Here is a 20,794-nt window from a genome sequence, read left to right as displayed (position 1 = left end):
CATTGAAATATAATAAAATATTTGCATGGCGTTATTAGATAAATAAGGGCTGACTTGAGGCAGTGCTTATTGGGAAATGTGATATGAAAATTCATTTAATATGAAAGAACGTGGAAGCTTAAGTTTATGGTAATGGATTGATTGCAGATAGTATCTAATAACTCCATACAAATACATTTCAATCACAATATCCGTCGGCTTGGTCCCCGGCTCCAGAGGCGTCAGGGGGTGATTGTGTGCCCGACCTCTCTTCCAGGCCAGATTAGAATTAATTAATTGCGAATATGGTGACATTACTTTTGTAATTAAGAAGCCCCACAATTTCCAGTGGCGGTGAGAATGAGAAGTATTTATTATTGTCTCAGAAGGGGCGGGGGAGGAGGAGAAGCAAGAGAGGCAGAGCAGAGGGAGAAAGCTGACAGGGAGGCAAGGGTTTTTCACCATCTGCAGAGGCTGGGACCCCTGAGTGGAGGCGGGGACCCTGGCTGGGCTGAGAGCAGAGCGTCTGGCACTTGCACAGAAGGTCAAGGGCGAGCTCTCTTTCTCAGACTTGCTGCTCCCAGGAAGCTGGGTTCAGGAGCTAGCTGAGTGAGATGGGGCGGGGGTGGGGAGTGGAGGGGCAGGCATGAAGTTGTGGTTGTGAACAGGGGCAGCAGTAGAAGAGACCAAAGGTGGCCATGGTTGATGAGCCAGTGACACGCCCCTTCTTCTCTTGATAAACTGTGAAATCCATTTGTCCTTGGCCAGGGTGAACTCAGCCAGGCGATTGCTGTCACTTCTGGGCGTCTGCATGGGGGCTGGAGGAGGAGGAGAGGCGCCTGTCTGAGGCCCAGATGCTGGCCTGTCTCCCAACACACGACCCCAGGAGTTTGCTTGTCTTTCTGCCTTTTCCCTTTCCTGGGGAGAAAATGGAAATAATTTCTTTTGAAACGTGACATTTCCTAATCCGGCGCCCGGCCTGGCTGACAGCAGGATTAGTGCATGGGCTGCCGAGCCTGGCTGGCCATATGCGGCTGTTCCTGTGAGGGTTGTGCTGGCCAGCGCCAGCCCCTTCCCCTGGCTCTGCTCCCACCCCCAGCCTGATCTCAGCTGCACATAAGGAACTGGTGAGCCGCAAGTCAGCTGGGGCCCCTTCCTGTCTTGGGAGTAGGGGGTGACTGAGGGTGGGTGGGTTCTTTCATTCATCAGAAGCTGTTGGAGTTGTTTAGTGGAGAGTGAAGAAGCGGAGATTGGTCTAGGACTTGGCTGTGTAGGACCAGCTACATGACCTAAGCTTTCTTCCCCCCGCCCCTCTGGGTTTTTGTCTTCTTACTTTCCAAATGCAAGTGCTGCATTAGACTGCTATTACCCTTGTGGCTTGCCGTTCCTTGACGTTCTAGTCTTTCTCAAAGGGATGTGGGATGAGCAGGTAGGTAACTGGATAACCCTGCTAAGCCGGAAGTCTGGCAAGGCCCCTTGTGTCATCTGGTCTGCTTACTTGAACATCAAAACACCTGCATTCCTGGGATGTACCTGCTTCATTGGGACCTAGTGAGGATACTATGAAAATACAAACATTAAGCTCCATGTGGAATTTGTGGAGTGCCATGTAATTCCTAGAGGCCTTCAGGCCTGGACAGGCACCACTCCCAACCTCATAAAAGAGGCTAATAACTTGGTGGCCGGGCATTTGTTCTCTTTTACTGAGGACCACAGCTGGTGGTGCTGCCCAGGGGTTCTCTCTCCAATCCCCAACACCTCTACCCTTCAAGCCAGCTTCTGGTCCACTGCCCTTTGTGTGGGGGCAACTCACACTCATGCCTGCATGTGCATTAACTTTCTCACCCTTTGAATTCACATTGTTATCACTTTTGCACCCATGCGTGTCTGCACTTAGAATGTTTGTCTTTGTGTGAGGGAAGAACTTGAGTAAGATTAAAACATCCTTGCCATATCAAAAGCACTTTTGTTCAACCCAGGGACAGTCAGCTGTTGTCACTGTGGGTAGCACCTTCTGTCTCTGCCTCACCTCCTCTGCCCCCGTCTCTAAAGATGCCCAGGGCTAGGGGCTTGGCCAATGGGGTCTCTCTATCTGTGTGCCTGGCAGACAGCATTTTTCTCTTTCTTGCATCATGTGCCAAAGCCTGTTGACATGCCCAATGCCAAAACCTTGTTGGTCGTGCTTCCTTCCTTTTTACAGATGGAGAAACTGAGGATCAGAGAGATTAAGTAGCTCAGGTGAGAAACTTAAGCAAAGTTGAATACAGGAGTGCCCACCTCCCAGCCCCTGCTCTGCCAGGCTGCTTCTCCCATATCAAAAGTCAACACAGGTGCCACTCTTCTCAACTCCATGTGTACCTCCTGCCAGGTCTAGGAATGTTGCAGTTAGACTACTCATCCAGGGCCACCCTGGCTTGGGTATCATTTTCAGTTTTCTTTTTCTTTCTTTTTCAGTATAAAGCTTGGGATGCTTCTTGTGGGGAGTGGTGTGCTGTGCCTTCAGCCCCACAATCAAGAGGGCCGTAAGCTCCAAGACTGGAACTTCTGAAGGTGTCTCGAACTGTGGAAAGGCCCGTGCTATGTCTACAGTTCAAAGTGAGAGCTGACAGTCCAAGCTGGACACTCAACCCAGAGCACCTGACTAGAGCTCTAAATGGCTCTGCAGGGCTCTGCAGAGTCTTATCAGGCATGTAACTGGACATCTCTTTTCTGACCTTCAAGGTCAAGAGAAGATTGTGAAGGAGCCCTGAGTGTGATCTGTGAATAAGCGGCGGGGGTGGGGGGAGGGGAATGGGAGTCGAGGGGTATGATGATGGTGATGGTGGCTGTGGTGATGTAGTGATGTGGTGCTGTGGCTCAATAGGCTAACCTCCTCCTCCAAGCGCCAGCATCCCATATGAGCACCAGTTCCTGTCCTGGCTGCTCCATTTCCCATCCAGCTCCCTGCTTGTGGCCTGGGAAAGCAGTAGAGGATGGGCCAAAGCCTGGGGACCTTGCATCTGCATGGGAGACCTGGAAGAAGCACCTGGCTCTTGGCTTCAGATTGACTCAGCTCTGGCCATCGTGGCCACTTGGGGAGTGAACCAGCAGATGGAAGATCTTTCTCTGTCTCTCTTTTTCTCTGTAAATTTGTCTCTCCAATAAAAATAAATAAAACCTTTAAAAAATATTTAACAAATAATAGTCAGAGGGAGGAGGAAGTGGTGGGATGAGGCTGACAGAGTGCCAACAGGCAGGGCAGGGGGAGGCTGGTTGCCTCTGGTGGGCACTTACTGCTCTCCCCTGACCTTTCTTCCTACACCAGTCAGGGACTCGCCCCGGGGGCTGAGACTTTGGGGGTCTTTCCAAAATGCCTTGAGGATAATAAGGGTGGGGTGAATTACTGCTCCATCTCTTCTGTCGGTTACATGGTGTTTAGCTTTGGAAGCTGAGTATTTGATATAGGGGCTGGTGCGCTGGAGGTGCTGAGGCAATGAAGGCCTGCTATTGCTTGAGTTACAGGAGAAATTCGTGCACTGAGCCAACTGAGCCCAGCTCGGCACTCCCTTCCCTGTCTCCAAAGCGAGCAGCTCAAGCAGAGCTCCTCTGTATCAATGTAGAATTAGACGGGAGGAAGCACTTCTCATGTGACCCAGGGGTGGGTGGAAATCAACAATAAAACACTCTTCTTGAAAACTGTCGGAGATGAGAGCAGATGTGCTGAAAACAAAAGGCAAACACCGGGAGCCGGCTGAGCTGGGTCCACCTGTGTGAGTGAGGGTGGACCACTGGGAATGTCCATCCCATTTCTGTGGGGGTGAGGGTTCCCCAGTCTGCTTCTCTGGAGTCCCTAGAGTTGGCAGCACTCCGCATTGCTGTCCACCCCATTCTCCCATTTGTCCATCTCTTGCTTTGTCCTTTCTGTTCGGTGTCAGTGTCTCTTTTGGTGTCTGTACTCCTCCCCTACCCCTCCCCATCAATCTCTCGACCTCTGCATTAGCATTCACAACCTCCAGCACCAGCCACTTAGGCCAGAAAGACAGCTCCTTGGAAACACAATTGAAATATTTTTATAAATGACCAGCGGAGTTTGAGTGACATGCCCTTCTTAGGCTAAATAAAATTAAAGTTAAACCTTCTAAAAAATACATGAGCCAAACATCCTCTGCACATTTCATTATGCAAATGCAGCTGTCCGGGGCTGCACAAATTAGCCCTCCTTTTGAAATTCGCTGCTGCTCCTCTACTTCCCTTCTCATTCTTTTTATTTCCCCCTCTGGATTGTGAGCGAAAAGGCTTTGTGATTTTAGGCCGGCAGCTGGAGTCTGGGGGAGAGGCGGGAGGCTGCAGGGTGAGGGTGGAGGAGGAACAAACTAACTCCTTCTGATTTCCTCTTTGTCCCCTGTGCTTTGTGGGGCAGGCAATGCAACAGCAGCGAGCACACAAAGATACCTCACTCTTCTCTTTTTTTCCAAACTGCTGTGCAGGGTCTGACCGGGAGAGGTCAGTCTGGGGCTGGGAATGGGCGCTCCTGGGCATGTGGGAGCTCAGCAATCTCAGTGGCTGGAGCAAGGGAGGTGGGGGGCAGTGCTGCCAGCCCTGAGGATGGAAGGACTGACAGGCGACAAATTCACTCCTCCCCAGGCCTCAAGCATCTATTCTAGGGCACTAGGCAGCAAGAGCCAGGGTTTCAGCAACAGAACAGGTGTGGTCACCTGTGTGTCCAGTGCCCGGGGTTTGAAGACTTTGGTTCTCTTGATGGCCAGGGACAGCCCCAGTCCTGGTGAAAGGAGAGAAAGGGAGCGGGGAGTAAAGGATGACTGGGATAGATTGGGGACAGCCACCCTTCCAAGGCCAACTGACCAGGCTTATAGGAAAGACTGTATTCTCTGTATGGAACTAGCCACAGAGTAAAATACTACCATTACAAAAACTTGTACACCCTTTGAAGTGGGGCTGGGAGTGGAGGGATAATTCCAGGGAGAGGGGGCAAAAGAACCCACAGCAGAGGGTACGCTACATCCTAGATTCCTGGCATTTAGGTTTTTGTTTTAGGGTTCCTGAGTTCATGTTAACAGGTATAGGGACTCAGAGCAAATGGAGGCAGCCACTTGACGTGGGCTCAGACCCATTAAACGGGCTCCCTGTTCAGAGCTGTTCTTAGTCCATTTGGGTTGGTAGACCTGGACACCATCCGGATTGGCAGATTCTGCGGGTAGCCCTGTATCCATCAGGCTTGTTTTTCATCTGTCCATGGTCAATCTTTGAACTTTGAACTTCCAGGCTTGGAGATAGCTGAGTCTTCCCACTAAGCCATTTCTCAGCTATTCTGAGATAGCCCAGGGAGTCTCAGGGGATCCTGCCCCAAGCTGTCTTGCCACTCATCTCTTCTGTGTTAATTTCACCCTCCTGGGGAGAAATGTGGTGAGGAGTGGGAGGGCAGAGGCATGGGTGGGTGGAAGGAGCCCCATGTACCAAACCTTTCAAGGTGCGTGGAGTCTTCCATTCTGGCTTCTTTGTCCAGGTTTCCCTCCCTGGAAGCTGAATTTGCTCCCACACTGACCCATCCCTCAGTCTAGCTGGTGAGATTCCTCTTCTGGAGCCCTCGTTTTTGTCAGTTACTTTCTTGTTCAGAAAATTGAACTGTCCAGCCACATTTATTTTTTCATTAACTCCTAAAAGCAGTATTTATTTATTTGAACGTCAGAGTTACAGATGAGAGGGAGAGAGAGATATTTTCCATTCGCTGGTTTACTATCCAGATATCCATAATGACCAAAGCTAAGCCAGGAACCAGGAGTTTCATCCAGGCCTCCCATAAGGTTGTGGGGCCCTAAACACTTAGAGCATCTTTTACTGCCTTTTCAAGGCCATTAATAGGGAGCTGGATCAGAAGCAGAGCTGCTGGGACTCCAACTGTTGCCCATATGGGATATCAGTGCTGTAGGCAGCAGCTTAACATACTATGCCACACTACTAGACCCACTCCCCTCACTTCCCACCCGCTACCCCAACACACATTTCTAGAGTTTCTGCTATGTGTCAGGCACTGGAGTGGGGGTGCAGACATGATCCCTCCCTTGTGTGACTATTGTCTAGTTGGGAGGGTAGGGATAGACATGGGAGTTTGGACAGAGACAGTGATAGCAGCCCCAGGCAAAGCAGGATATGATGGTGCCTTCTTCCTGGGGCAGAGGCAGCTTGCATTTCCCAGCTGCCCTTGCAGTGAACTCTGGCTTTCTGACTGCAGTGCAGCTCCTGGCTTCTCTAAGTACTGTTCGCGTGCGTCAGCTTATCACCCAGGACCTTGTGAGGAGTGGAAGCCAAATCTCTGGGACTGGGTGGCAGTGTGAGCAGAAGCTCTCAGCCGAGGGCAGAGAAGTGGAATTCTCAGTCATTGCAGTGATCCACGTGAGCGCATTCCTTTTCTTGCTCATGTCTGGATGTCAGGTGTGTTGAATTGAATTAATCGCATCCCACGGTACTTAGCAACTGTCATCATTCATTTATAAAGAATCTCGTTTGTTTTATTTTGTCTCCTTCTTTCTTTCAACTTCACTCCCATCCTTACCCATCTCTACTAATCACATATCTATATCTCAGCCTACGTATCTTAGAAGCAAACCAAAGCATACATCTTTTCATAAATGTATAATTTTCTACTCAGTTTTTAATTTAATTCTCGCTGCTGTACACCCATGATCTGACTACTTCTTTCTGGCTGCTGTATTTCACTCTACTTATCCACTCAATAAATATTGCTTTTGACTCTCTCTTATTGATGAACATCCCGTGTAATAGCTTTTCCTTACTGCTGTGAGATAACCCGAGGCAAATACCTTTCTCAGGGAAAAAGCTTATTTTGGCTCCCAGTTGTGGAAATTCATAGTCCGGGGGGGCGGGGGTGATCTCATGAGATCTGGTGGTAGTGTCTTTCCTGGCATAGCAAAGGGTAACAAGGAACTGTGTGTGTCTGTGAATCTGCTTGATCCTCTGTAAAACCACCAGGATCTAATTATGAGGAGGCTCTAATTCAGAGGGCTGTATCCTAACGATTCAGTTTAACCCATTTATCTTCCAAGGCCCCATCCTGAATTGGATTAAGTCCTCCACCAAGCTCTTGCTACCACGAATAAAGGATTTTGTGGATGCTGGTCCCTCAGGAGGCATTCAACATCTAAATCATAGCACCTAGATTGCCTCAAATGCTGTGCCGTGATGAACAATTTCATACCTATCTTCTGGGGGTCCCTGCAGAGAATTATCTGAGATTGATACTCAGGAGAGGGTGTGCTGGGCCCTCATCAGTTTCCCTTAGAGCTGCCAAGTGGATTTCTGCCTACTGTGCCTGAAGGAATCTGTCTCCCCAACACTTGGTGTTATCTAGCTTTCTAATGACTGCTAGGCTGATGGGTTGAAAGGGCTAGCTCAATGGCTTAGGTACTTCTCTCACTACTCCATGGCTGTCCATTTCTTTGTGTGCCTTTTATGGTGAAGGGCTTGATCATATTTTTCCCTTATGTGAATTATCTGAATGTGTTTTTTTGCATTTCCTCAGCTGTCTTTTTCTTGCCAATTTGAAGGAGTTGCTAATACATGCCAGCTCTACATGTATTCTTTTAGTTGTGGTAAGCTCTGCTAGTTGGTCACCTGTCTCTTAACTCTATGGTGTCTTCTATGAACAGAAATCCTCAATTTTATTCTAGTTAAATGTATCAGTTCTTGTTTGCCTTACAGTTTGTGCCTTTTGGGGTCTTATTAAAGAACTCTTTTCACATCAAGTGCACAAAGATGTTCTTTTTACATTTGCCTCCATTAGCTTTATAGTTTAACATTTCACATTTCAGGCCGTAACCTTCTGGGGTTAGTTCATGTATTTATATAGAAGAAGGAGAGGTTTAGAGGGTTTTTATTTGTATGATAAACCAGTTTCTCACCATCATCCACTAAGGAAACTGGATTTTTCTCTGTTGCTTTGTTATTTCACTATATGTGCCCAATTTGAATACTCACACCCTCCCCTACTTCAAAAAGTTTCCAGAAAATGGAATTAAATAAGTTTATTTTTCTGCCAAAACTTGTAGTCCATGAATTTAAAAAAAACATAATTTTTCAAATCTGAAAAACAGAGTCACAGAGGGAGGAAGAAAGAGATCTTTAATTCACAGTTCACTCCCCAAATGGCCCCAGTGGCTAGAGTTGGACTGGTCTGAAGTTGGGAGCACAGAGCTTCTTTTAGGTCTCCCACATGGATACAGAAGCCCAAAAAACGTGGGCCATCTTCTACTTTTCCCATTGCATTAGCTGGATGGGAGGTGGAATTGCCAGGTTTTGAACCAGTACCTATTCGGGATGTCAGTATTTAAGTGAAATATAGCATGCTATGCTACAGTCCTAGCCCCAGAATTTGGTTTCATAACATGCATTTTTCACGAACTTTTTGAAGGCCTCTTTTTGTGCATGGATTTTAAAATTTTTTTGGCATCAAAATAACTTCGTTTTTAAATTCTGTTTCTCACAAGCATTTTGAAGTATGCTTACATATCCTACACACACACCTACACTCACACACTCCTCCCACATGATCCTGTTTTCTGTCCTGTTAGGCTGTCAGTCCCAGAACCAATGCGGCCAATTCTTTTTTTTTAAAAAAAAATCTGTGCTAATTGTTAGAACCATTCACTAACAGTAAAGTTCTCCTGCTTTTCAGGAAAATGTCCTTGCCCTGGTGGAGTTAGATGTGGCTATGTGACTTGATTCGAACAATATAGTGTGAGCATAAGTAGCGCATATCACTTCTGAGAGGAAGCTTTCAAGCACCTTTGTCATTTGCCACCTTTCCCCTACTCCACCAGGACAATCTATCATGCTCCCAGGGAAGTAGGGGGAACAGGTGCAGGTACTGTTGAGCTGAATCCAGGAGTGTGGACGTCAAGACTGGCCCAAGATTGATATTCAGTGCAAGCCAGCAATAAACTTTGCTCTTATAAGTAACTGTGCATGGGTTGTTTTGTTTCTGCACTGCACTCTGACCAAAACAACTGCCAAGGCCTGTGCAACCTCCAGTAACTGTGTCCCTCCTCTTTGCTCTTCTTTTGAAAGTTACTTATTTTGTGGTGGCTTTTGTTCTTCCATTTTAGAATCTGTCAATCTTGTACGAAATTCCAGCTGGGAAAATCCTTCCAGACAAATGGTTTTGAGCAAAAGTGTGATGGAGGAGGGAGAGGTTTGTGGGGCTGGCATACAAAGAGGTGTGGTTTTCACAGCAATTTCCACCTTTCTGAGAATGCGATTGGCGCCACATCTCCAGTGTGCCTCACCAGCCCTTCACTCATTCCAGATCTTGCCAATTTTCTGCCTCCTCTTTCTCCCAAATTCTTGATTTACATTATCTCTAACACTCCCTTTGATTGGAACAAAAAATCTCTCCAGAATATCATGCAGGGAGGCTTCCCCTTATCATCCATGCATTTTTTAAGAAAGAATTTAAAATGTGCTTATTCTGTTTATGTGAAAGACAGGGTATGGGAGACAGAGAGGTATTTTCCATCTGTTTTTCCACTCCAAATGCCTGCAGTAGCTGTGACAGGGCCAGGCTGAAGCCAGGAGTCAGGAACTCCATCCAGGTCTCTCATGGGAGTGGTGGGAAGTCAGGTACATGAGCCATCATCTGCCGCTTCCTAGGCACATGAGTAGGAAGCTAGATCAGAAGCAGAGGCAAGTCTTGAGCATACAATAATATCGGATTTCAGGTTCCCTGATGGCACCTTAACTTAAGCCCCATACTCACCTAAAGTTTTGAACCCTCAGAGGGTCCTCCTTTCATTCCATATTTCTCTAGAAATCTTCCAAAAATGACATTTTTCCCCTAAGAGAAATTCTTCTGATGCCAGTTGTTAAAGAGGATACAACTATTCACTTAATTACAAATTAAAAGACACTGGAAAAAATTGAATAACTGTCGAAGGTGGTGTGGCGGTAAGAGAAAGAAAAATATGCTCAGATAACCCATTTTATATCATAAAAGAAAGCATTCATTTGGATAAAGAAAATAATTGTACAAATTAGAAGAAAGAAAAATGGACGAAACATCTGACTCCTGGTTCTAACTGTAAAAGTAATGGTGGGTACCATATGCACACAACCTGATGGGCTTAGCTACATACAGAAGCAAAAATCCTGAATGCTCAAACTGTATAAACAAAACAAACCTGGAAATTGGCTTTCTTCCTTCTAGCAAAGAGAAAGAGAGAGAGAGAGAGAAAAACAGAGAGCGAGAGAGAGAGAAACAGACACAAAGAGCTCTCCCAGTTGCTGGTTAGTTCCCCAAGTGCCTGCAAGAGCTGGACCTGGACAGGGACCAAAGCTGGAAGCTGGGATCATAATTTAAATCTTCCATATGGGTAGTAGGAACCCAGATACTTGAGTTAGGGTCTGTTACCTCCCATGGTTAACATTAGCAGCAAGCTGCAGTCTGGAGCCAGAGTCGGCATTCACACCCAGGCACTCCTATGTGAGATGTGAACATCTTAACTGGCATCCGAACTGGAGATATTTTTTAAATAAACACGACAGGAAAAAGCTTATAACTTCAATGAATAAAGTGTTCATTGAGTCACGAAAACTAACACTCTTAAAGAACGCAATCCTAGGAATAGGCAGTTCTCCAAGGAGGAAATTGGAATAACTAAATAACTAAGAGACTACAAAAATATTCAGATTCATTCATAATAAATGAAAAACTAATTTTAGAAATCCTGCTGGAATTTTATTTGGAATTATAGTGAGCTTATAGATTAATGTGGAGATAATTTTCTCTGCTCATTGATGCCTTACATTTTACCTTTTCATGGCAGGTGGCTTTTCTTCACAAAGCTTCCTTGCATTTTGGTCTGGTCAGTTCCCAGATACTTTGTATCTTTGGTGTTGCTTATATCTTGCTGAGTACTAAGGCAGGCTGAAGAGTCTGATGTCCTGCCTTGGAGTAGAAGATGCACTTCCTCCCTGTTTCCAGCTCAGCTCCCTCCCCTATGTCAGTGGACTCACTCACCCGGTTAGTGTTAGAGAGGGCAGAAGATCAAGTGCTCCCCTGAATGACACCATCCCAGAACAATCCTGTGGGTTTGTGTGCATCAACTCAGCTCAGCTGGAATTCAGTCTCCCTGAACCTGAGAATGAATCAGATGTTTTCCACTGGGCTCTGGTTCATGGGGGTGAGGGAGGGGCTGGGCTAGTGAGGGGCGCTAATGAGCTGGCAGCATTGCGTGCTTGGTACGTGTGCCTGTGGAGACGAAGTCCCCAGAAGTCTTGTCTGCATCCTCAGTAGCTGGCCAGTCCAGGCTGAGGCTTGGATATGGAGGGCTGTGTCTCTGGGATAAACCAGGTCCCTCTTCCAGCTCTGGGAGGAGGAGCATCCCTTTCCCCAGGAGGCAAAATCTCTGAACAGCCTTAGTGGTGCATGGGATGTTCTGTTGGAGTCAAAAAGTGTGGTGACCAAGCTGTGAGGGGATCAGCATCTGCTGTGTAGTTGGCAAATGCCATCTTTTTAATCTGAACACACTCCTAAGAGATGTGTTGTGAGATCTATAAGAAACATGCTCAGGACAAAATTTCCAGCTGTTGTGCAACAACTCTAAATTTATATCAAATCATGCTCCTTCCAGAGCAAAAGAAAACCTGGGTCTCCACATTTTTTTTTTCCTACACAAGATACTGAATGTTTTGACCTTTGATCATCTGTTAGGGCAAAAATGGTATCATAAGGTTAAAATTTCTCTTAGTATGGGTGATGTTGACCATCTTTTCTGGTGTTTAGGAACCCTGTTAGGTGAACAACGGTTTATTCTTGGCCAAATTGCTCAAGGATTTGCAGATTTCCTTTCTCATTTCAGAAAATGAACTGTTTGGGGGCTGGTATTGTGGCATATCGGGTAAAGCAGCCATCTGACTCTCGCATCCCATATGGATGTCAGTTTGTCCCTAACGCTCCACTTTCAAACCAGCTCCCTGTTACTAGCCTGGGAAAATGAGAAGATATCCAAGCGTTTGGCCCCTGCACCCACATGAGAGACGTGGATGAAGATCCTGGTTCCTGGTTCTGGCTTGGCCAGCCCTGGCTGTTGGAGAATAAAACAGTAATGGAGGATCCCTCTCTTTCTCTGCTTCTCCCCCCATAGCTCTGACTTTCAAATAAATAAATAAACCTTAAAAAATTAATGAACTGTGTGGGGCAGGTGTTTGGCAGAGAGGCTCAGAAGCCATGTGGAATGTCTAAACCCTATTTCAGAATGCCTCGATTTGACTCCCTGCTCCTGGCTGCAGCTTCCTGCGCATGTATACCCTGGTAAACAGCAGCGTCCCTGATTCCATAAGGGGGACCTGCATTGAGTTTTAAGTTCCTGACCCTGGTTGTTGTGGGTATTTAGGAAGTGAACAAGCAGTCAGAAGATTAGTATGTGTTTCTGTCTTTCTATGTAACTAAAACTAATTAACTAAGGAAGAGAAGTAACTGCTTGGGAAATGGTCTTCAAAAACTTTCTCTAGTCATTTGCCTTTTGTGACTTACTCATCCCATCAGCCCTGAGACAGCCAAATATTATTACTGTATGGTGAAATTAATCCATTTCTTTTTGCTAGCTCTAGGGTTTTGGATCTTAGTAACAAAGGTATATCCTACCCCAACAAAAGTATACTTGTAAAATGCTTCCACTGTCTTTCAACATTCTATAGTTATATTCTTTAAAAAATGGAACTTCAGTTTTTCTGCGGTTGGTTTCAGTGTAAGGTCTGAGATACAGATTCTGTTTCACTTGCTGCCCAGTTTTGTCTAGATGCCAATTTAGGTGGACCAGAGTTTGACAAAGAGTTAAGACTGATTCAGATGCCACCATCCCCTATCCGAGTGCCTGGTTTAAGTCTATAGTTCCAATTCCAGGGTCCTGCTACAGTACTCTTGGGAGGCAGGGGCTGACGTCTCTCACTCTCTGCCCCACTTCCCCTTCTCTTTCAGATAAAATGAAAATGAAATATAATTTAAGAAACAGCTGAAAAGTTGATTGCCAACTCAGTTGAAATCATGGTCTTTCGGTTTCATTTGTTCTGTCAATTTCTTCACCTGCTCATGCCACGTATGTTTTAATAATTATATTTGGGGCCCAGCACAGTAGCCTAGCAGCTAAAGTCCTCATTTTGCATGCACTAGGATCCCATACGAATGCTGGTTCTAATCCCGGCAGCCCCATTTCCCATCTAGCTCCCTTCTTGTTGCCTGGGAAAGCAGTCAAGGATAGCCCAAAGCCTTGGGATCCTGCACCACATGAGAGACCTGGAAGAGGCTCCGGGCTCCTGGCTTTAGATCAGCTCAGCTCTGGCCATTGTGGCTGCTTGGGGAGTGAATCAACATTTAGAAGAGCTTTCTCTCTGTCTCTCCTCTGTCTATCTGAATTTCCAATACAAATAAAATAAATCTACAAAAAAAAAAAAAAGAATTATGTTTGGGGCCTGGCATGCAGGCTCAATGGCTAAATCCTCACTTTGCAAGTGCCAGAATCCCATATGTGTGTCAGTTTGTGTTCCACCCTGAAAAGTGACTTCACTTCCCATCCAGCTCCCTGCTTGTGCCCTGGGAAAGCAGTAAAGGATGGCCCAAAGCCTTGGGACCCTGCACCTGCATTGGAGATCCGGAAGAAGCTACTGGCTCTTGGCATTGGATTGGTGCAGTTCAAGCCATTGTGGCCACTTGGGGAGTCAACCATCAAATGGAAGATATTTCTTTCTGCCTCTCTTTCTCTATAAATCTGATCTGCCCTTTCAATAAAAATAAAGAAGTATTTAAGTATAGGTTAACAGCCTGAATGATCCTTTTGAGAATACATCTACATTCATACCATGTACACCATTGAACTTCTTTTTTTCTCACTGCTTATGGATACACAATTATTAATGAATTCCAAAACTCATCCAATAAATTCTGACCTTATTAAAGGGCGTGATCTAAGAAAAAAAGAAAAAAAAGAGATATGATGGAAAATTGTATGACTTGCAAATACAGCCTGGAGTTTAGTTGACAATAATGAACCAATGTTATCTTCTTAGTTTTCACAAATACAAAACGGTAATATAAGATGATAAGAATGGGGGAAACCTGGATAGGGAATGTGATAGACAGAATAGTGACCCCTAAAGGACATCAATGACATAACTCAGAAATCTGTGAATATGAGATGTTAAGCATTCAATCAATGATGCCTGGAAGATGTGAAAGAATTGCACTATTTTGAGTATGTGTAGACTTCCCCCTTGCTCTTATTTCCTAAAGCAACACAGTAAAGCAATTATTTACATAGTATTTATATTTATTATTGTAAGTAACCTGGAGATGACCAAAGCGTATAGAAGGGTGTGTGTTTAAACTCTGAAAATGCTCTGGTAGTTAATTAGCAGAACTTGAGGATTTTCAGATTTTGGTACTTGTGATGGTCACGGAACCAAGAACAGCGATACATTTCCAGGAATAATAAACGCAGGCGACATGCAGTTTTGCCAATAATGCCATGGAATGCTATAATTAAAATAGAATAAGGCATGGGATAAAAAAAAAATAGGACATTTTACTTGTGGTACTGAGGCTAATATTTTCATTATTGTTCTAAAAATGTATATAGAAAATAAACTAAGAATTATAAATATGAATAAATACTTAAAACAAAAAATGATGTTTGTGACTTTGTAGGTTTTAATATCTGGTAAAACTAGCATTACTTGTATCAACCATAATTCTTGTTGAAAAAATATTTTGGGGAAGATGGTCTTGTGATGGATTGAATCAAGCTGCTGCCTCTGACACTTGGCATCCCATATGAGCATTAATTGGTTTGAATCCCATAGCATTGCTTCTGTTCCAGTTCCCTGCTAATGCACTTGGGGGGAAAAAAAAAAAGATAATCCAAGTACATGGATACATGGACCCTTGTCCCTGATGTGGGAGAACTGGAAGAAGCTCAAGGCTCCTGGCTTTGGCTGGCCCAGGCTCAGCCCCAGCTGTTGCAGCAATTTAAGGAATACAGTAGATAAGGACCTGTTTTCTTTCTGTGTCTCTCCCTCTCTCTTATAACTGCCTTTCAAATAAATAAGCATTTTAAAAGATTTATTTTTTTTATTGGAAAGTCAAATATACAGAGAGGAGGAGAGACAGGTCTTTTGTCCACTGATTCACTCCCCAAGTGGCCACAATGGCCAGACCTGAGCTGATCCAAAGCCAGCATCTAGGAGCCTCCTGGGTCTCGCACATGGGTGCAGAGTCCCAAGGCTTTGGGCCATACTTTACTGCTTTCTCAGGAACAAGCAGGAAGCTAGACGGAAAGTGGGGCTGCCTGGACACAAATCAGTGGTCATATGGGATTCTGGAACATACAGGTGAGGACTTAAACCACTAGGCTACTGTGCTGGACCCATAAATATGCATTTTCTAAAAATGTAAAACTACAGTAAGATATATATTTTTTCTAGTTATTCTTGTTTATTTCTAGAGACTGACATTTATTTCAGTTCATGTATTTAATTTATCTGAAAGGCAGAGTTATAGAGAAGGGAAAGAGAGAGAGTGAGAAAGTGAGAGAGAGAGATCTTCTCTCTGCTGGTTCATTCCCCAGTGGCTGCAACAGCCAGAGCTGGGCCAGGCTGAGGCCAGGAGCCAGAAGCTTCATCTGAGTCTCTCACATTGCTTGCAGGGGACCAAGCACTTGGGCCATTTTCTGCTGCAGGGAGTTGGATTGAAAGTAGAGCAGCTGAGACATGAACCAGTGCTTATATAGGATGCTAGCATCACAGGTGGTTAACCCTCTACACCACAACACTTGCCTCCAGAATTATGTATTTTTTATTCATAAATGCTCAAGTAAGCAAAAACGAAATTAAAAAATCCTAACTCTTGTTATTGTAAAGGCAGAGTTACACTGAGTCTATATATTAACACAGGGAAAGTTTGTCTTATTTTGAATGTTGAATTTTCATATCCAACTCTTCTATGGCTGCTTAGAAGTATTTCTAGTTTTCTTCCCTCCATACTTCCTGTATTTTTAAAATCTTAATTTTATGCATCTTTTCTTCTGTTGCGATTCTATTTTTTCTTCCATTACACCTTTCAATTAGTTGTTTATATGTTTATATATATATATGTGTGTGTGTGTGTTGTTTTTATAACCAGCCAGTTTAATGAACTTTCCTATAGTTTATAATATTTTTAGTCAATTACCTTGGGTCTTTCAAGCAAGCAATTATATCTATAGAAAATGATGAAAAATTTTATGTTTTCCTTTTCAATTCTTTCATGTGTGGGACAATGTAAAATGTCCTGAGATTCAATGTTCTGGCCTTGTTCCTGACTTTAATGAGACGTTTCATCATGTTTTCCCATAAACTCTTACTGTGATTATTATACAGGCATATGCATTTTCTTGTTGTGATTTTTCATAAAAAAGAATTGCAAAAAAAAAAACTGCATTTGCTTTCTTGTTTACTCTAAATGTATTTACATAGCATTAAAATCACCTGCTTCTTGAAAGTTAAGATTCTGTGCTACTGTCTGGACTTTGTCAGAGCAAGACTTTGACAAGTGTCCTTTTATACAAATTGATCTGTTAGGTGCTCTGAGTTCACTATGGTTGATTTTCCCAGGTTCTCAAATTATTTTGTAAAAAGATGATGTTACATTACGCTTTATGTCTTAACATTTTCTTTGGCTATTTCCTCATTACATTTTGTATTTGGAGTATAGCTATTGTTCATCTTTGGTTTGATATGGTTAACTAATAGTGTGTCTATCGATTAACTTCAAAAAATAGAATGAACTTTTGAATCTGTATATATTTATTCTATAATTCTTTAATTCATTGTACTCTTTTGAATAAGTAATGTCACTTCTGCTTTCTTTTAGCTTGAGTTTGTTGCCTTTTTTTCTAACTTTTTAAAAGACTGATTTACTTGAAATGCAGAAAGAGAGAGAAAGAGAGAGAGAGAACGAACTCTTCCATCTGCTAGTTCCTGACCCAGATAGTTCTTGAACTCGAATGAAGCCAGGAGCCAGAACTGTATTCTAGTTTCTCAGGTGGGTGGTGGAGGTCCAAGTACTCGGGTCATCATTTTCTGCCTCCCGGGCACATTAGCAGGAAGCTAAATTGGAAGCCAGTAGAGCTGGGCTACTTTTGACATTCTACTATGGGAAGAAGGCCTTGCAAGCAGCAGCTCAACTTACTGCACCACAACAATGACCCCATCCCTACCTTCTTGGACCAGATAATCTATTTTCATTTACTATATGCTTATTCTTTTAGCATACATTTTAGTATACAGCATTTCCATTAGAATTCTTTGAAAGATATTTTCCAATTTCAATTTTGATTTGTGTTTTGTTTCACGAGCTATTTAAAAGAATAGGTGAAAATTTGAGTGAAAGGATTTTATTTCAAATTTCTACTTTTATTACATTATATTCTCAGAATATTTTTATATAGTTTCCACTCTCTGGAGTACATTAAGGTTGTTTTTTCAGCCTGAAATTTTCAATATTTTAATTTTTCTGGTTTCAGGGCACTGAGTTAATGTATAGGAGTGCCTCAGAGGTTTGTAGAAAACAGGATTAAAAGACAAGTATATTTTGGTGTAAAATTTTTTGAAATTCATGCAAAAGAAGAGGATTTAAAATGTCTGTGGAAAACGCATACTGTGAAAAAAACTAGGCAGGGGATTACAATATGTTTTGTACATACATAACTTTATCTTTTACTTCTATTTTTTTTCCACCAATTTTTAAAGTAATCTTACATATTTGGGAATACTTTATAAATTAGACTATTGACTTCTCTATCCTCAACGACTTTCATTGTTTTCTGTCGTGGCCTGATTGTTCAGCTGCGGTCTCTGCCTAATGATATGCTGCTATTTCTTGGTGCGTTTCCTGCAGTTTTGCTTTAAGGATGTTGCTGTGACGATATCTGAAGCACGAATATTCTTGACTGTCAGAAGCTCATTGGAAGTGGCATGCTTTATTCTTACAGAGCTTCCTTTTCTCCAGTTAAATGCTCCTCTGCATGCTTCCTCCCAGGCCTGACTCAATCTTGACAGCACTAAACTTGTGCTCCTTGATTTCTTTTGCATGTTATGTCTTTTCCCATTTGTTTGTGTTCAGCCTCCCTAAGTAATTGTGTTTTAAGCTATAAAAGAAATCTGGGCTTTGTGTGTGTGTGTGTGTGTGTGTGTGTGTGTGTGTGTGTGTGTGTGTGTGTGTGTCTGTATGTGATTCAGTCTTAGGGTAAATATTTTTAGTAGGTAAAATTCACATAAATTAATATGACAGACATGGTTGGTCTTAGCTATTTTTTTTTCTTTTAAATCAAATTTTATGTTATAGTTTCTGGCTTCCTTGCTGCTGCAGGATTTTTTTTTTTTTCAACAAAAATCTTTTATCCATATTCTGTTTGACTTGTTTGATTTTTTTTATGTGTGCATTTCTTCTGATATTGGGAAGGTTTGCGTTTCTTCCCAGTGATTATCTCTACCTGTATGTCTTTTAAAATAGATGTCTCTCTTTTCCTTGATATTTATTGATTGCTTTCCATGAGAATCAATGATCCTGTTCAGTTGAGGACACGGCTTCTGTTGCTTTAATGTTTAGGTCTCTAGCGGTCAAGAGATCGACAAAACCACCCCCAGCTGATCGGCGCCAAGATGGCGGCAGACGAGCAGCCGTGTCGCCCTCGTTCTCTCAGAGACGAGAACCCGAACAGCTACACCCGCCAGGTCGCCTTCTCCAGAGCCACAGAAGCCAGGTGAGGGAGCGCAGTGCCTTACCTATGTTGCAGTCCTAAGAAAAGTGGTGACGAAGAAGCAGGAAGGGAAGTGTTGCCCGCGTCAGCCCTCCCTCAGCGCCGAGGCGCGCAGCGTGGAGGGACGCCTCGGGCTGGAGAGCCCAGGGACTGAACCCCAGGGCCAGGCCGGCCAAGCGCCTCTGTCCCGGCTGTCGGCCCGGGGCTGTGGAGTGAAGGTCTAAAGCCTCTGAGCAGCCTCCCTTCCCGGGCTAAAAGCCAAACTCCAGGCGTGCAGGCGCGGGGCCGGGCTAGAGAGCTCGGAACCTGCGTTCCTCACCAGGACCCAGTACCTGATAAAACCCGAAGGATTCGAGCCCTGGCCCACTGTCGCTGCTCAGAGCGAGCCTCTCCAGTTGCCTGCCATTGAGAGTCAGCCTTATTTTGGCTTCTGCCACTGTCGGCCTCTGGTGGGCTTGGAGGACCCCCGAGGACTTTGTTTCAACCCGTTCGGGTGACCAGAAGCCTGCCTTTTTCTCTCCTCCAATTTGAGGCAGATGACAAGGGGCGCAGGGACTGCTGTGTCTTGGGATTTGCCACTGGGCTGGGAAAGCTTAGTGCTGGGCAGATCCTGTGGACAGAGTCTCGGAACTTGCCCCTACATCAGGCGGAGAGCTGTGCCCTGGAGGAGGTGAATTTGTTTTGGTGTGTATCACCCCAAGACTCTTACAGGCCTGGCGTGCACACTCAAGCTTGCAAGGGACATGGTGACTGAGACTCAGTTGTGACTCACCCAGGGCCTGCCAAGGTAGCTGCGAGGCCACTTCTTTCACTTCTACATCCTTGGGTGGACAGCAGAGAATCACTGGATAGTTTTGGGGTTCGGTGTCAGGTTGATAAAACCCAGCATTAAGCAGACCCTAATGGTGCCTGTGTCTTGGGCCAATATAATCAGATAGAACTTCTGGACCTGTTTCAGTGGCCATCAGAGTTCTGTGGTTCTAGTCTTACATCCAAGCCAACATTCCCAGTGGGTCATGAGGCCCACCCCATGGGCCTGCCTCAGTAGTAGACAGGCCTGTGGAAGATGAGCTTTGGTTTTAGCTCTAGGTTGCGCTGATCTCAGTGAGGCTGAGGACTTGGGATGTGGTCTAGCAGGTGGAGACATGCACAGGCACAGGACAAGGTGTTAGCCTGTCACAGGCTTGTAGGGATGGAATGCTTCTTTTCAGGAACTTTCCTAGGTCATACTGGATGGCAAATCAATTGCAGGTTTGAGACAAATTTGAGTTTGGGAAGTGAAAAACATTTCAGCAGTGGGAGTGGGTCAAATTATGATTCTATCTAGTGGTGAAATAGATAGTATCCGTAGGCTCAGACACAATCAACAGATTGCTTAGAATTTCTAGAAGCACAGCCACAACAGATTACTATGACGAGTCCTTCACTGCACGGGTGATGTAGCGCACCAATAGTATTGAGAACTTCTAGGGAATCATGCTCTGACCTAAAGAGCAAATAAGGTGCCAGAGACCAGCCACTTTGGAACTGAAGTTTCTAAATGCTCAGATGAAGATTTCAAAAAACCACTATTTTAAGGAGATTCAATGAAATGAAAGAGAAGGCAGAGAGATGATTCGATAGTCTAACAGATTGGAAAGAGATAGAAGTAATTAAACAAAATCAAGTGGAAGCACTCAACTGAAAAGCACGCTAAGTGAAATTAAAAATGTGATAGAAGATATCACATAGAATAGACTAGATCAAGCAGAAGAAATTATCCGTGAATTCCAAGACAGGCTATTTGAAAATACAGAGACGGAGGAGAAAAAGGAAAAAAATATAAGGAATAAAGAAAGCTTATGGGAAATATGGGATAGCAAATATTCAGGTTATTGTACTTGAAAGCATATTCAGAGTGACATTAACAGAAAACCTTCCACACCTGGAAGAAGCACAATTGTGTAGGTGTGAGAAGTTCAAAGAGGATCCAGATTCAGTCCACCTTTGTCTACCCTAAGACGTTAAGGTTAAGC

General features: G+C 44.2%; 1 long non-coding RNA gene across 1 annotated transcript in view; it reads left to right on the top strand.

The window, feature by feature from the left end:
- Positions 1-20,794, top strand: part of LOC121154128 — a 287,396-nt gene that overhangs the window by 2,338 nt on the left and 264,264 nt on the right. Inside the window, exon 2 of the long non-coding RNA XR_005883462.1 lies at positions 18,629-18,782. This is a non-coding gene — a long non-coding RNA (uncharacterized LOC121154128). The remainder of the gene's footprint in view (positions 1-18,628; positions 18,783-20,794) is intronic.

This window comes from Ochotona curzoniae, unplaced genomic scaffold (genome assembly GCF_017591425.1).
Source record: "Ochotona curzoniae isolate NIBS_2020 unplaced genomic scaffold, NIBS_Ocur_1.0 contig_2723, whole genome shotgun sequence".
NCBI classification, from domain to species: domain Eukaryota; kingdom Metazoa; phylum Chordata; class Mammalia; order Lagomorpha; family Ochotonidae; genus Ochotona; species Ochotona curzoniae.
The sequence above is the reverse complement of the archived record's forward strand: the minus strand, read 5'-3'. Positions and strand labels throughout refer to the sequence as shown.